A 12,998-nucleotide genomic window follows, 5' to 3' on the forward strand; every position below is an offset into this window, starting at 1 on the left:
CACCTGGGACATTCCTAGTCTCTGCCCTGTCCCTCCCTGATCCTTCTCTGGATCTGGTGGGAACAATGCCCCCATTGAGGCCCATACCCCCAGGGATAACATCTCTATGTCCCCCAGGACAGGAGCCAAGCAGGTGAGCCTGGTGGGGGCTGGGAGGCTGTGGCGGAGCAAGAGAGGCAGGACCTCAGGGATGGAGCAAAGGTGCAGAGGGCAGAGATTTCCCCACTGGAGACCTGCTCCCTCTGGGGCCAGAGCAGGGGGCGGGGAGACGGTGGTGGCCCCAGCAGGTGGCATTAGGGTCAGGTTCCTGGGTAGGGCAGGGGAATAACTTCCCAGTCTGGATGGAGCCCTCCTCTGCTCTGAGAGGCCCAGAGAGATGAGACCTCATCCTCTCCCTTTAAGGAGGGATGCAACAGAGGAAGCAGGTGCAAGACCAAGAGTGGCCCCAACCTTGGTTTTATCCAGGAAGTAACAAGCTGCCCTTGAAATGGCTTTTCATGTCAGAAATAGAAATGGCTTATCACCTAGTTAGGGCACTTTCTGGATTCCCAAGGAAAATAAGAAACTGCAAACTGGGGGCCTGGGTGGTTCAGTTGGTTAAGGGTCTGATTCTTGATTTTGGCTCAGGGTCATGATCTCAGGGTTATGAGGTTGAGCCCTGCGTCGGGCTCTGTGCTGGGCGTGGAGCCTGCTTAAGATTCTCTCTCTCCCTCTCCCTCTGCCCCTCCCCACCTCTAAAAAAAAAAAAAAGAAGAAGAAGCTACATTTGCCGTCATTTTCTTTAAAACATTTATATATATGTTTTTAAAGATTTTATTTATTTGAGAGAGAGACAGAGAGGGCACTAGCAGGGGGAGGGGGATGAACAGGGGCAGGGGGAGACAAGCAGACTCCCTGCTGAGCAGGGAGCCGATGCGAGGCTCCATCCCAGGACCCTGGGATCATGACCTGAGCCGAAGGCAGATGCTTACCCGACTGAGCCACCCAGGCGCCCCGCATTTGCTAAAAGAAACTCAGCACTGCAGATTTATCCCTTTATTGGGCACCCACCTGAGTTGGGCCCTCCTGGCCTGGAGGAGGTGCTGGGTAAAAGGACCCTCTGGGCCACAAGGGAAAAGGGACCATCTGGGGACTAGCCAGGGGCCCCCACTCCCTGGCCCGGTGGCCCAGCAGGAGATTCAGCCTCTCTGGGCTCCGTAATTCAGCTCTGCAGTGGGGATGGAGGCCCCAGTGGCCTGACCTCGGCAGGCGTGTTTCTGTCTGTCCTCCTCTCCGGCAGGACTCTGGAGCCCCGCAGCTGTGAGTCCCAGAACAGGGCCCGGCACATGCTGGCCACAGAGGCTCAGTGCCTGTCTGCTGAACCCATTGCCGCAGGGTGTGGGTGAATGTTTTTAAAGCATTAGAGCTTCTAGCAACATGAACAACAACCCAGCAACATGAAGGAAGACGGTTCATTCGCTCTGGCTCCTGTAACTGTTGGTTTACACGTGTTGAGCCCCTTCTGAGTGTGGGCGATACAAACATGAAAGGAAGTGGTCCTGCCCTCAAGAAAACCACCCCCAACCACTCCATCACGGCCTTGGTGGGGCACCAGCCCCCTCAGCAAGGAGGCAGTTTCTGAGCCGGGCCTGGAAGTGGTAGTTGTTTTCCGAGTGAGTTGGTTGGCAAGGAGGGGTGAGGAGGGCACAGCAGGGGGAGCGCATGACATGTGTGACAGTGAGAGCCTGGGCGTCACTCAGAGAGGGCCTCGAAAGGCAGAGGGAGGAATTTGGTTGTTTTTCTGCAGGTGATGGGGAGCCATGGAAGGCTTTTGAGCAAGGGAAGTCCACACTTCCAGCCCGGTCCTTTGGAGAAAGCCTGGCTGCAGCAAAGAGGCCAGGCTGGAGGTGGGGAGGCTGGGAAGGAGGGGTATAGAAGTCCACATGGGCTGTGCTGGGGCCCGGCCCAGCAGGGAGGAGGGATGAGTTCGAGACGGCAGGGAAGGAGATTCGAGAAATGGGGGAAGCAGCTGGCTTGAGGGAGAAAGCCACACACTCCAGGCTCTCAGCGGGCAGAACTGGAAGCAGAGGACTTCAAAGCACTTCAGAGTGGGAAGGACATCTTGGAGGACACTTAAGGGAGCCCTCACCCTGGGCGGGGCTCCTCCCTGCAAAGGCTGCTCACAAAACTTCAGTGACGGCAAGCTCACTACCTGACATTCAACCCATCCCGTGGTGGGACAGTTCCAGCTGATGGGGAAAGGGCTTCTTCCAGTCCTGTGCAGACATGTAAACATAAAATGGGTCAAGGGATGGAGGGATGGGTGGATGGGCATGGAAGAACATGGATGCATTGAGACGGTGGGTTAAAAGAGTGGGTTTCCATATCCCTCACACCCCGCCTGCAAGCTCTAGCCCAGATCCTCCCTTTCCAGGCCCTGATTCCTCCTAACCTCTCCTCCAGGAAGCCCGCCCTTGCTTCCCACCTCTGCAGATTCTCCTCCATCTCCTCTGGTTCCCCAGCCCTGACCAGTTGGGTTGGATGTCTCTCTAGGTCCTGCCCACCCCCCTAGCTGCCTGAGAGCTCCAGCAGCAGGGAAAGAGCCGAGGCTCATTCCCCCGGGGCAACATTGCATGTCCCTCAGGGTCTATATGAAGCCCTATCAGCGGAGGAAATGATCAGACCAGATCCTCCCAGGTGCCCGACCCATCCCTATCATGGGTATCCTCACACATTGCAGGTGCTGGTGTGGGGGGGCGGGGGGAGGCAGCTCTGAACAGCCACCCAGATGGGCTTCCTCCCCGAGTCCTCGGCCTCAAAGTCCCTCCGCTGGGGGGCAGGCCACCTGCTTCAAGCTGCTCCCACCTGGGACCTCAGGTCCAGGCGCCCACCCTCATACTTCACACAGCTATAGAAGGGGCTGATGACCCCCTCCACCAGCCCCCAACCAACAGGAGGGGCAGAGGAATGCTGGCCAGGGCTTGGCAGGCTCCACATGAAAGCACAGAAACCTGTGAGGAATTTTTATCCTCCTGGGGATGGGGGTGGGAAGGGAGGAATGTCACCTGGAAACCATCCACCCTTTCCTTCCCTCTCAGGAGCCCTGGGCATTGAAAAATTAGGAAATCTGGACCCCCCAAAACCAACCATGTCCTTTTTATAGACTTGCCTGGGTTTCCAGGCCTCACTTTTTAAAAAAAGCTCTCCCTCTCTAGTAATAATAATAAGTAATAATAATAGCATTCACCATGCGCCGGGCACGACTCCAAACTCTGCAAACTCTTTGCAGTTCAATCCTCTCCTTATCCCTGGGAGCCTGGTACTCTTATTTCCTCATTTTATAGATGTCAGCGCTGAGGCACAGAGAGGTTAAGTGATTTTCCCAAGGTCCCACAGCAAGCAAGTAGCAGGATGTGAGCCTGCACCTTTATCTGCTTTCCAAATGCCAGCTGTATCCCGCAACTCATTTCCTTCAGACCCGAGAGGGGGCTGAATTTCCCACACACGACGGGGAAGAGCAGACCGGAAGCTGGATTCCTAACTTGTCCGATTTCCTCCTGCTGCCCCAGCACCCCCCAGATGCAGAGCCCAGGCCAGTCCTTCTCTGGGAGGTGAGAGGAGGTCAGAGGGCAGCAAGAAAGGGTTGCTCTTCCAACCTAGCTGGACCCCAGTTCAGGGAGATGGATACACACCCCTAGCAACTGTATTACCAAAGGGATACAAGAGAGGATTCTGGATAAAATCTTACCTCTGCTGCTTACAGCTATGTGCTCTTGAGCATTACTTCATATTTCTGAGCCTCAATTTCCTCACCGGTGACGTGGGGAGAGCGATAGGACCTATCTCGATAGGGCCGTTAAGAGGATTAAGCATGTCATCTGCTGAAATGTTTACCCTCAGGGACGGTCAGCGGTGCCCACTGGCCAGCAAGCCGAAAAGCGCAGGATCAACAAGAGGGCAGTGGGCCCCCCCTTGCTACCAGCCCTGCCTCCCGGGAGGGACCCAGGCAACACCACAGCTCCTTTGTGGTTTTGGGCTCCTTCGTGGGTAAACCCGTGGGCCAGAGGCAGGGGGTGGGGGTCGGGAGTGGGGGGAGACGCACCTGCTGGGCACAGACCCCTGGCCCCTCGGAGCCAGAGAAGAGCCAGATTTGGGGCCAGACCAATGGGCATTGAGTCTTGAGGTCTGTGGGACTTTGGGAAAGTGGCTGCCCCTGCCTGCTCCGGTCTCCCCTCCGCACAACGGGGCTGTTCCCGAAGGCTAACACTTGATAAATGTTTATCTTCTCTCTTCTCTCTGTCCAGCCTCCTGTCTCCTTAGTGGGGAGGGATGATGTCTGCAGGCTCCATACCTTTGGGGGAACAAGGACAGGCCTCCCCTAGGAGAAGAACAGATGTTTACCTCCAGCTGTGCGCTGTTAATCAGCCCTGGGGGGGTTCTGCTGAAGCCCTTCCCCTGGGGGTTCAGCCTGAGAGTGCCTGGAAGTGGCCTCCAGCCTGGAGCAGAGGGCTGAGCAGCTGGGGGAGGGGATGAGAAACTGGAGGCTTTCGGCCAGAGTCATGGGACACGGCCCTATCTGCCCCTTGGGGTCTGAGTCCTCAGACACCGAGCCCATGGGCTGCTGGAGGAGGGAATGCAGCCAGACCAGACTCCCTTCTTCCACGCCCCCCGTGCGTCCCTCCAATCCTCTGTTCTCAAGCAAGGTCATTTCCCTCTGAGTACCCACCCTGCCGTCCAAAATGGCCATGTCTGGAGGCACCTGGCTGGCTCGGTGGGAGGAGTGGGTGACTCTTGATCTCAGGGTCGAGAGTCTGAGTCCCACATTAGGTGTAGAGGTTACTAAAGAAAATAAATAAAATTTTAAGCAAAACCAAACCAAACCACAAAATGGCCATGCCTCCTAACCATCTTGAAATACCTTCTTCCCCTCCTCCCCCTGCCCCTTCTGTCTTCTCTTGCCCATCCTCCTACTCCTGGAAGCTTTCTGGGACCCAGAGGAGGACAGATGACTGTTGTCTTCATAGTTCATTCTTTTGCTAGGATCTACCCCTCCCACCTGCTGCTTTTCCACAAGAGACACTGAGTCAGGGCTTGGTTTCTGGACTTGGTGATTTGCCGAACCTGGGACCCTACAGAGAGCAAGGTTTAGGGTCACAAAAGCTACAGGGAAACAGCTGGGCAGGCGGGCTCTGAAGTCAGACAGACATGGGTTGGGTTCCCCGTCCCACCGCTCTCAGGGAACAAGCTAACTGACCCTCTCTGTGCCTCAGTTCCCCCAGTGTGGAGCAGGAAACCATGCATGCAAGGTTTTATAACAGTGCCGGGCCTTATTCTTATGATGATGTTTACTACATTTACTACAATTGCAATACCTCAGGACCCTAACAACCTAGGGTCCCGTATTCTCAGGACCACAGGGCTACGGTCTTCAGGGCAGCTCACCTTCTCACTGTCTGGTTTTCTCCTCCAGCCTGCCCTTTCTGGAACTCTCAGACCGGAGTTCCCAGGAGCAAGGACCCCTCTGTGATAGTCACTGTCCATGGCGCCATCTCTGGGCATTTTGAGGACCAGGATGACCCAGGTGGGTGAGGAAGCCTCTTCCTGACTCCCTCTCCCCAAAGTTCCATTCCTGGCCCCAAGGAGGTGTCTGAATCAGGGGAGTCATCCCCAAGCCCATGGTGAGCCTGTCAGCTGGGGGCCAGGGCCTGTAGAGACCTCAGCCTCAGTATCCTCTCCCCGTTGCTCAAAGCCCTGACCTCTAGGACCCTGGGGCCGTGCAGGGTGGGCAAGGATAAAACAAGACACAGCCTCTTTCAGGTCTGGCCCATTGTGGGGGCTGGAGGCCAAGGCCTCATTGGTATGTGGCTCCCCACTTCCCCAGCCCTGCCCAACCTGATGGGCATCCTGTAAGAGGTGGGCTCAGGAAAGGCTCGTTCGTGGTCTGAGTGGTGGGTGGTGTGTGCAGATGCCAGTCTGGGCTCTGAGGTGTGGGGACGTGGAGATGGGAGGGTCGGGGGTGGGGGTAGGAGGAAAGCGGCAGGAGACGCACTCTCAGAGGGCTTTTGGTGGCCCCTGGCCTGGATGGGGAATGGAGTCCTGTGAGTGTTTGGTTGCTAATGCCGAGTGTGGTATCCAGGAAGCTTCTGGGCTCCTGTTCCCAGGAGAGGTTGTGTCCAGTAGATCCCAGGCCTGGAAGTCAGGGAGGCTCCTTGAGGTTGGCCAGCTCTCCCATCAGGGGTGGCCCAGCCCTAACCAGTCAGGTCACTTTGGACAGTCCCCACCCCTTGCAGGGCTCCCCGGTTCTTTTCCACGGCATCCCTGTCCTGGGCCTGGCTGGCATGCACGCAGGACATGCGGGGGGTGGGTAAGTGAACTAGCCTGGGCAGTTGGGTTCCACAGCTGCTCAGGCCAGGGGAGGAGGTAAGAGCACCAGTCTGTGCCCCAAAGCCCACTGGTAGATCGCATCCCACTTGCCAAATCAAAGTCCTCTCTCTTGTAGGCCTTTGAGACACTCTGGGCTCTGGAGGAAGGGTGGGGCCCAGAGGGGTGTCTGACCTGGGGGGAGGACTAGAAAAGAATTCCAGTTCTATCTGACGCTCCTCTGGTGGAAACACACGGCCTGGCCTCTCTCACCTCCCTCCGCCCTTGGCCTCACCCTCTTCTTTCCTCCTTTCCAGGGATGCTCCTCAATCTCCATTTCGGGAAGCCCTGACAGATTCTTCTTCCTTCTGGCCAGGCTTAGCTCTCCATTTGCCACGAAGTGCGTAAGTGTCAGTCGCCCAGAACAGGGAGCTGGCCCCGTGGGCTTGGTTCCCATACCTGGCTGCCCACTAGGAACTTCCAGGAAATAGAGCAGAAACATGTGGCCCTGCCAGGTGTGGAACAAGTGGGCATGTCCCTGGGCAACAAGCCTGGCAAACAACCTTCCGCTGTTGCGGCTGGAAGCAAAGGAAACAACAAACCAAGCGTCCTGCACCTGGTGCTCTGAGCCCAGGGACCAGCCTCTGGGGCCCAATGCCCTCAGGAACAGAACCAGGAAGGGAGCTCCCCACACTCCAGGGGCAACAGACCCAGGGCTGCACCAGGCTCTACCACCAATCTGTCTTCCCACGAAATGTGTCACCCACCACGTGAGTGAATAGCAGCTCTCCCCAAGCCACTTCTCTGGCTGCAGGCCCCGGGAGTGACAAGTGAGTTCGTCTCACAAAGCCCCTCCTGCTTCCTGGCTCCTGCCTCTCCTGACATTCCTTCAAGAGGCAGAGACACGTCTCTCCTTCTTCCAGGATTGCTCCCTTCACGCCCTCCTAGCCCTGCTCCACATTCCCCTCCTCCAAGAAGTCCACCATGATTTCCCCCCTCCACGCGGTTGGCTGCTTAACTCCTGCCCCACCCCATCCCAGGCGCGCTAGATTTCCAGCACAAACACACCCGTGTTCAAGTGAACCCGCGCAGTGAAGAATAGGAGCGGGGTGGGGGCGGTATTCTTGGTATTTATTATTCCTCAGGTGGTTGCCGCGCTTTATAGTTTTCGTAACACTTCTCCATACGTTGGCTCAAATCATTAAAATAACGAAGAGAGGTAGGCAGAGAGGGTGAATGAAGCATCTACTTTTTTACAGAGGACACTGGGAGAGATTTGCCCAAGGTCGCCGAGAGGATCAGAGGACGCATCTCACATCTCCTGACCTTCTGACTCAGGCACGGCCAGGCTGTCAGGGCTTGTTAGTCTGGGAGGGCCTCTAGGAGGAAGTGTGCGCGTCTGCGCGCGCATACGCCGCCAGAGGAGGGCGGGGAGCCTCAGGTGGAGAAGGGGCAAGGGGCGAGGGGCGAGGGGCGAGGGGCGAGCGCTGGGCGGTGTGGGAGCAGGCAGGGGGGCGCGGGGCCGAAGCGCGGGGAGGGGGCGCCGCGCTCACCACAAGGTCCCGCCCCTCGGCGGGCGCAGACAATGGGGTCGCTGTGCCCGGCCGCCCCCTCCCCTTGCTCGGCGGCCCGCGCCCACCCCCTCTCCCCAAAGCTGCTTTCAATTTAAACGCCTCCAACCAGCGGGCGCTGCCCCGGGGGGCGCGACCGCAGCTCCGAGCGCCCCTGTAATTTCCGCGGGGAGCTGACCGGCTCAAACACGGCCCCGCGGTGCCCCGACCGCAGGCCCCGAGACCGGAGACGGCGCCCAGACAGCCTTGCCCGGGTCGTGGGAGCGCCACTGGGGCGGCCTCCTCGGCGCGCGCAGCCCGGCCCCGCCGCCTCCTCCAGGCAGCCCACCGCCTCCAGGGAGCCGCTCCTCCGGGAAGCCTGCGTGCCTTGCCCAAAGCGATGCGGCACTGTGGTCCCTGACACCTCTCCAAGCTCAGCTCCCTTTTAGGGAGCGGGGAGGAGACAGGGTCGGGAGTATCCGTTCTGTTTATCTCTTGTGTTCCCCCCAACCCCCATCAGACTAGAGGCTCTTTGAGGGCAGGGGTTCGTTCTTTTCAGACTGGGGGAATCTGAGTGACCTGAGCTTGGCTTCTCCTTGCTTGGCTTGCTGAGAAAGTGGGAGGGAGAGTCCTGCCCCCAGGTTAGAGAGGAGGGGACCCAAGCCTCCTGGCCTCCATAGAAGGCCGTAGCATGAATTGTCCTAAGAGGAGTGGGTGGGTGAGGGCGGGGGACACAGCGAATCTGTCTGCAGATCCCTCAGCTTAACACAGGCAGGCGGAAAGGGCGGCTGCGCACCGGGAGGCATTTTCTGAGTACTGGCAAGGGGCTCCAGGGACTCCTCCAGGTTGGGCCCTGAGTTGTGGTGGTGGACCTCCCTGTCAAAGCTCCCTTCTGGCCTGAAGCGCTTCTTCTGTTCCCTGCTGCCCTCGGCCTAGAAGCTGTGCCCACCTCCCCTCACCCTGGAACTTTCGAGGGGACATGTTGAGTTAATACATAAGCGTGACTTGTCTAAAGGGCCTGATTTCCCTGGATCTGGATCACTGCGACTTTTAGGCCTGTGTAGATGGGGCTCTCTTGGAATTTTCCAGATTGTGTGTGTGTGTGTGTGTGTGTGTGTGCGCGCGCGTGCATGCACTCAGCTGGGGACCCTGGCTTGTCCTGAGTGCTCTGCTCCACCTTGTCCCCTCCCCACCATGTCCCAAACACCCCTCTCTTTCCAGCCTGGCTGTTGCGGTGAAGCTAATCAGAAGTAATTATGGGGGAAGGAGGGATCCTGCGAGGGACCCCACAAAGACCACCTCATCCGCCCTGGCCCAGCTCTGGTGGCCCTGGCCCCCAGGGCCTAGGCCTGGCTCAGCTCTGCCTGGTGAGGCTGAACCCACCAACACCACCCCCGCCCACTGCTCTCCCCTCTCCCTGCCCCAACCCCCGGAGCCACAGGGAAGCTCAGACGGCTGCATTTGCCTCCATTTCCCCGAAGCTGTCTGTCCTCATTCATTCAGCCCACATTCATTGGGCTTCCGCTCCAAGCCAGGGCCCATCCTGGCACTAGAACTAGACTGGTCCCTGCCCTCATGGAGCAGCTCCTGGGACTTGGGTCAGTGTGGACACTGCAGAGGGAAAGGCAGAGGGCCCCTCTGGGGTCACAAGCCACTTCAAGGAGGCCGTCCCTTGCCACCGCCTTGCTGACAAGGGATGTGTGTGCGGGGGGGAGGGTGGTGGGCAGAACACACCAGGTCCAGAGGCCTGTGAGGGTCTTCCCCACTTCTGCACTCCTTACCTGCCTGGCGCCCAGTCCCCCCTCACGCCCAGCGTCGACCCTGCTCTGTCTCCTGGTCCTGCCCTCCTGCCCTCCTCCAGCTGCCTCCTCCATCCACGTCGTTTTCCCCACTTCTTCGCTTGGGGTCCCTCAGCAGTGCAGAGACCCGCGGTCAGCACCTCTCAGTCACTTCCCTGGGGTTCAAGGTCCCAAACCAGGAGAGCCCTCAGAGACTGTGGACATCAGCTCCTCCTCTCTTTCATGTGCTAGGAAACTGAGGCCCAATGGGTGGGGACAGGTGAGCAGTAGGGCTCTGAACTAGACTCCAGTCTTTGACTTCTGGTCCAATGCTCTTTCTGGGGAGCCCTCCCTGACCTGCACCTGAGGGCAGCTACGTCTGTCCCTTCTTCCATCCTTTCACTGTGCCCAGAGGACAGAGGATCAAACAGGGTCTCCACCATCTTGTCTTCCTGCCCTGCCCCAGTAACCTGGGCTCAGAGACTGGGCGGTGGGGTGGGAGGGACCGGAGAGGGGCTCAGTTGAGGGTCTCTAATTTGCTCCTGCCCCTTGATGTCCAGAGGAAAACAAGAGTCCTGTGCCCAAGAGATTTCCAAGCATAAACGGAGGTCAATGGCCCCCTCGCCTGCCCCGGAGGTGCCAAGGTGGTAATTAGGCTTGGGGGTGGGTCCTGGAAGGGTGGGGGTGGCGTGGCCATTATCCCTGGGAGCTGAGCTGGGCAGGAGCTGTGTGGTCCAGGCAAATGGGTGGTTTGTAGGTGGTCTGGGGAATGAATGAGTGAGTGTTTGGGAGGGAAGCTGGTGGGGAGGGAGCGGGGAGTGGGGTGGGGAGAGGGAGCAGACAGATTGGAGAGCGAAGCTGGGTAGTCTTGCCCTGGACTCACTGGTCTGGGCCCCTGCCCATGTTCTGAGGCATCAGCAAGGAGAAGACCATGAGGCAAATGGGGGGGGGGTCTCAGGGATGCTTGCCCTGGGCCCGTGCAGTGGAGCACCCAGGCCACCATGGGCTCCCTCAGCTTCAGGAAGGGTGAGGGGAGGAGGTGGGTGGAGGTCATTCAGTGCAGGGTCCCTGGCATGGTGTGGGGTGCTGGCCTGCTGCCCTTCTGTCCCCATTCCCAAGCCATGCCTAATCCCTCTCCCTGTAGGGAAAAATTCCTTGTTGGGCTGCAAAGGACCCTTTGATTGAACCCCTGCCCCTCTCTCAACCTCATGGGGGCTGTGGGTCCTCAAGATGATCTCTCCCAGGGCACCTGGGTGGCTCAGTCAGTTAAGCCTCTGCCTTCGGCTCAGGTCATGATCCCCAGGTCCTGGGATCGAGCCCCGCATAGGGCTCCCTGCTCAGCGGGAAGCCTGCTTCTCCCTCTGCCTGCCGCTCCCCCTGCTTGTGTGCTTTAAAAAAAAAAAGAAAAAGAAAAAAAAGATAATCTCTCCCTCTGACCCCCAGGACGCCCCACCTACTGCTTCTCCGTGTCAGCCTGCACAAGATAGGCCGCATCAGTGACTTCATCACCCTGAGCCTTGGTTTCCCTACCTGTAAAATGGGAGGAATCTCGTATTTAACTGTGGGGATTCCATAAACCAGTCCAAGGCCAGTGTTCCTAAAATGGCAGTTGCAGCAATGACTCATGCCCCACAAGATGCCCCATGTGTCTGGAGGCCGGGTCTCCTCCCGGGAATGGGTAGCTGGAAATCAGGACTTGGCCATGACCCCCGGCATAGGGACCAGGACCAAGGCAGGCAGGCAGCGGTGTGAGCAGGTCACGGGGAGGGGGTGGGGTTGCTGGGACCGTCTGGTGGCATCCTGCCTGGCCCCAGGCACATTCCTCCTCCCCCGCTCTCCCCACCTGCCACCTGCACTGCTAGCACCACTGCTCACCTGGCCTCCGCAGCGAGAAGGAGTGCTGGGAGACTACCGTGCAGGGCTCCTCCGAGGAAAGGAATGAACGGAGGGGGCGAGCGGGTCTGACTGGGACTGCCTGCTGGGGCTCTCTGGCTGCAGCCCCACATGGACAGGCGAAGCCTCTAAGTCCTGGTTTCATCCTATTGCCCCTCAGCACCCTGGGAGTATCCTTACAACAGGCGCTAGGTCTATGCCCTCAGACTGGGGGGCTCCTTGAGGCAAGGGAGTCACCATCAGACTGGAGGATTCGCGTGCAGGGGGAGCTTACCCAAAGAACCTGGCCCAAGGGAGCGAGGCTGGGATTTGATGGGTTAGCCCAGCACCTTGATGGGTCCCACAGCCTCACCCCACTGCTTGCTCAGATCCAAAATTCTCTATTAATGGGAAAGTCCCTGGGGAAGCTGGAGAGCCCTGGAAAACCTGGGGAATTGCCTGGTGTCCTCTGCTCTGGAAAGGGTGAGGTAGGGGGAGGGCCGTGTGTGTGGAGAGGCAGCTTCTAGATTAGGGTCATTCCGAAATCAATCTCCCTCCGCCCTTCCCTCCTCAAATCCAGGCAGGCTAACCCCTTCTCTCCCTCTGTGCTCTGCCCCCGAGTAAATGCTTGGCATTTAGTGGTGGGGGTGCACCAAGGGAAAGACCTGCCGTCAGGCCAGCAGAGCTGCCTGCAGGGGACAGTCTGGGGTGGTGGGGACCATGGTGGGGGGGTGGGGTTGTTGAAGGAAGCCCAGAGTCACTGCCGATGACACCCACACTCAGTCTCCCATCAGGAAAGAGAACCCCCTCCGTACCACTCCCCACTCTATCCAAGTATGGATCATTGGGGGGGGGTGAGGGATTAGGGAGGAGGGGAGCTGGGCTAAACGGAATGCCATTTCCTAGGCCAGAACTGGAAGGATTCAGAGGCACTTGGGAAGTATCAGTTGGGAGTCATTCAGACAGAGAGTGGACCGAGCTGGGAGAGCTGGGAGAGCGGGGCGACCCGAAGACCATCTCACCCACCCTTGGCTTCAAACCTCACTGACTCACTACCTCTCAGACAACGTCTCCTGATTTAAGGTCTACTTCCATGAGCATTCAATGCCGAGGTCTCCACATCCTCACCACAGAAACGAAAACGCTTTCATTAAAGGCCTACTGTGTTCCAGATCTGCTGTGCGCCGAATGATGGCATTCTAAGCACGACCGAGCAACACTCCCTTCCCTCAGTTGCTCACCATCTAGGGACCGCAACACACAAGACAGAATGAAACACAAGCTAGGCAGAGATGCCAAGAAATGTGGGTGTGCAGAGGGGGAAAGTCATCCCGACAGAAGATCAAAGATAACCTCCCCAAGCATGGAGAAGCACAAGGTAACTTGAATCCAACACCCAACAGTGCGTCTTCTGCCTAGAAGCTCTCTCTGAGTCCCCAGTCTAAATCGGTCCCACCTC

General features: G+C 58.3%; 1 long non-coding RNA gene across 1 annotated transcript; it reads left to right on the forward strand.

The window, feature by feature from the left end:
- Window positions 1-9,128: 9,128 nt before the first annotated feature.
- LOC144381016 (uncharacterized) lies at window positions 9,129-12,712 on the forward strand. The gene is made up of 2 exons (XR_013445416.1): window positions 9,129-9,256; window positions 12,446-12,712. It is a non-coding gene; the product is annotated as an uncharacterized LOC144381016 (long non-coding RNA).
- Window positions 12,713-12,998: the final 286 nt, after the last annotated feature.

The sequence above is a fragment of the Halichoerus grypus genome, chromosome 2, assembly GCF_964656455.1.
Source record: "Halichoerus grypus chromosome 2, mHalGry1.hap1.1, whole genome shotgun sequence".
NCBI classification, from domain to species: Eukaryota; Metazoa; Chordata; class Mammalia; order Carnivora; family Phocidae; genus Halichoerus; species Halichoerus grypus.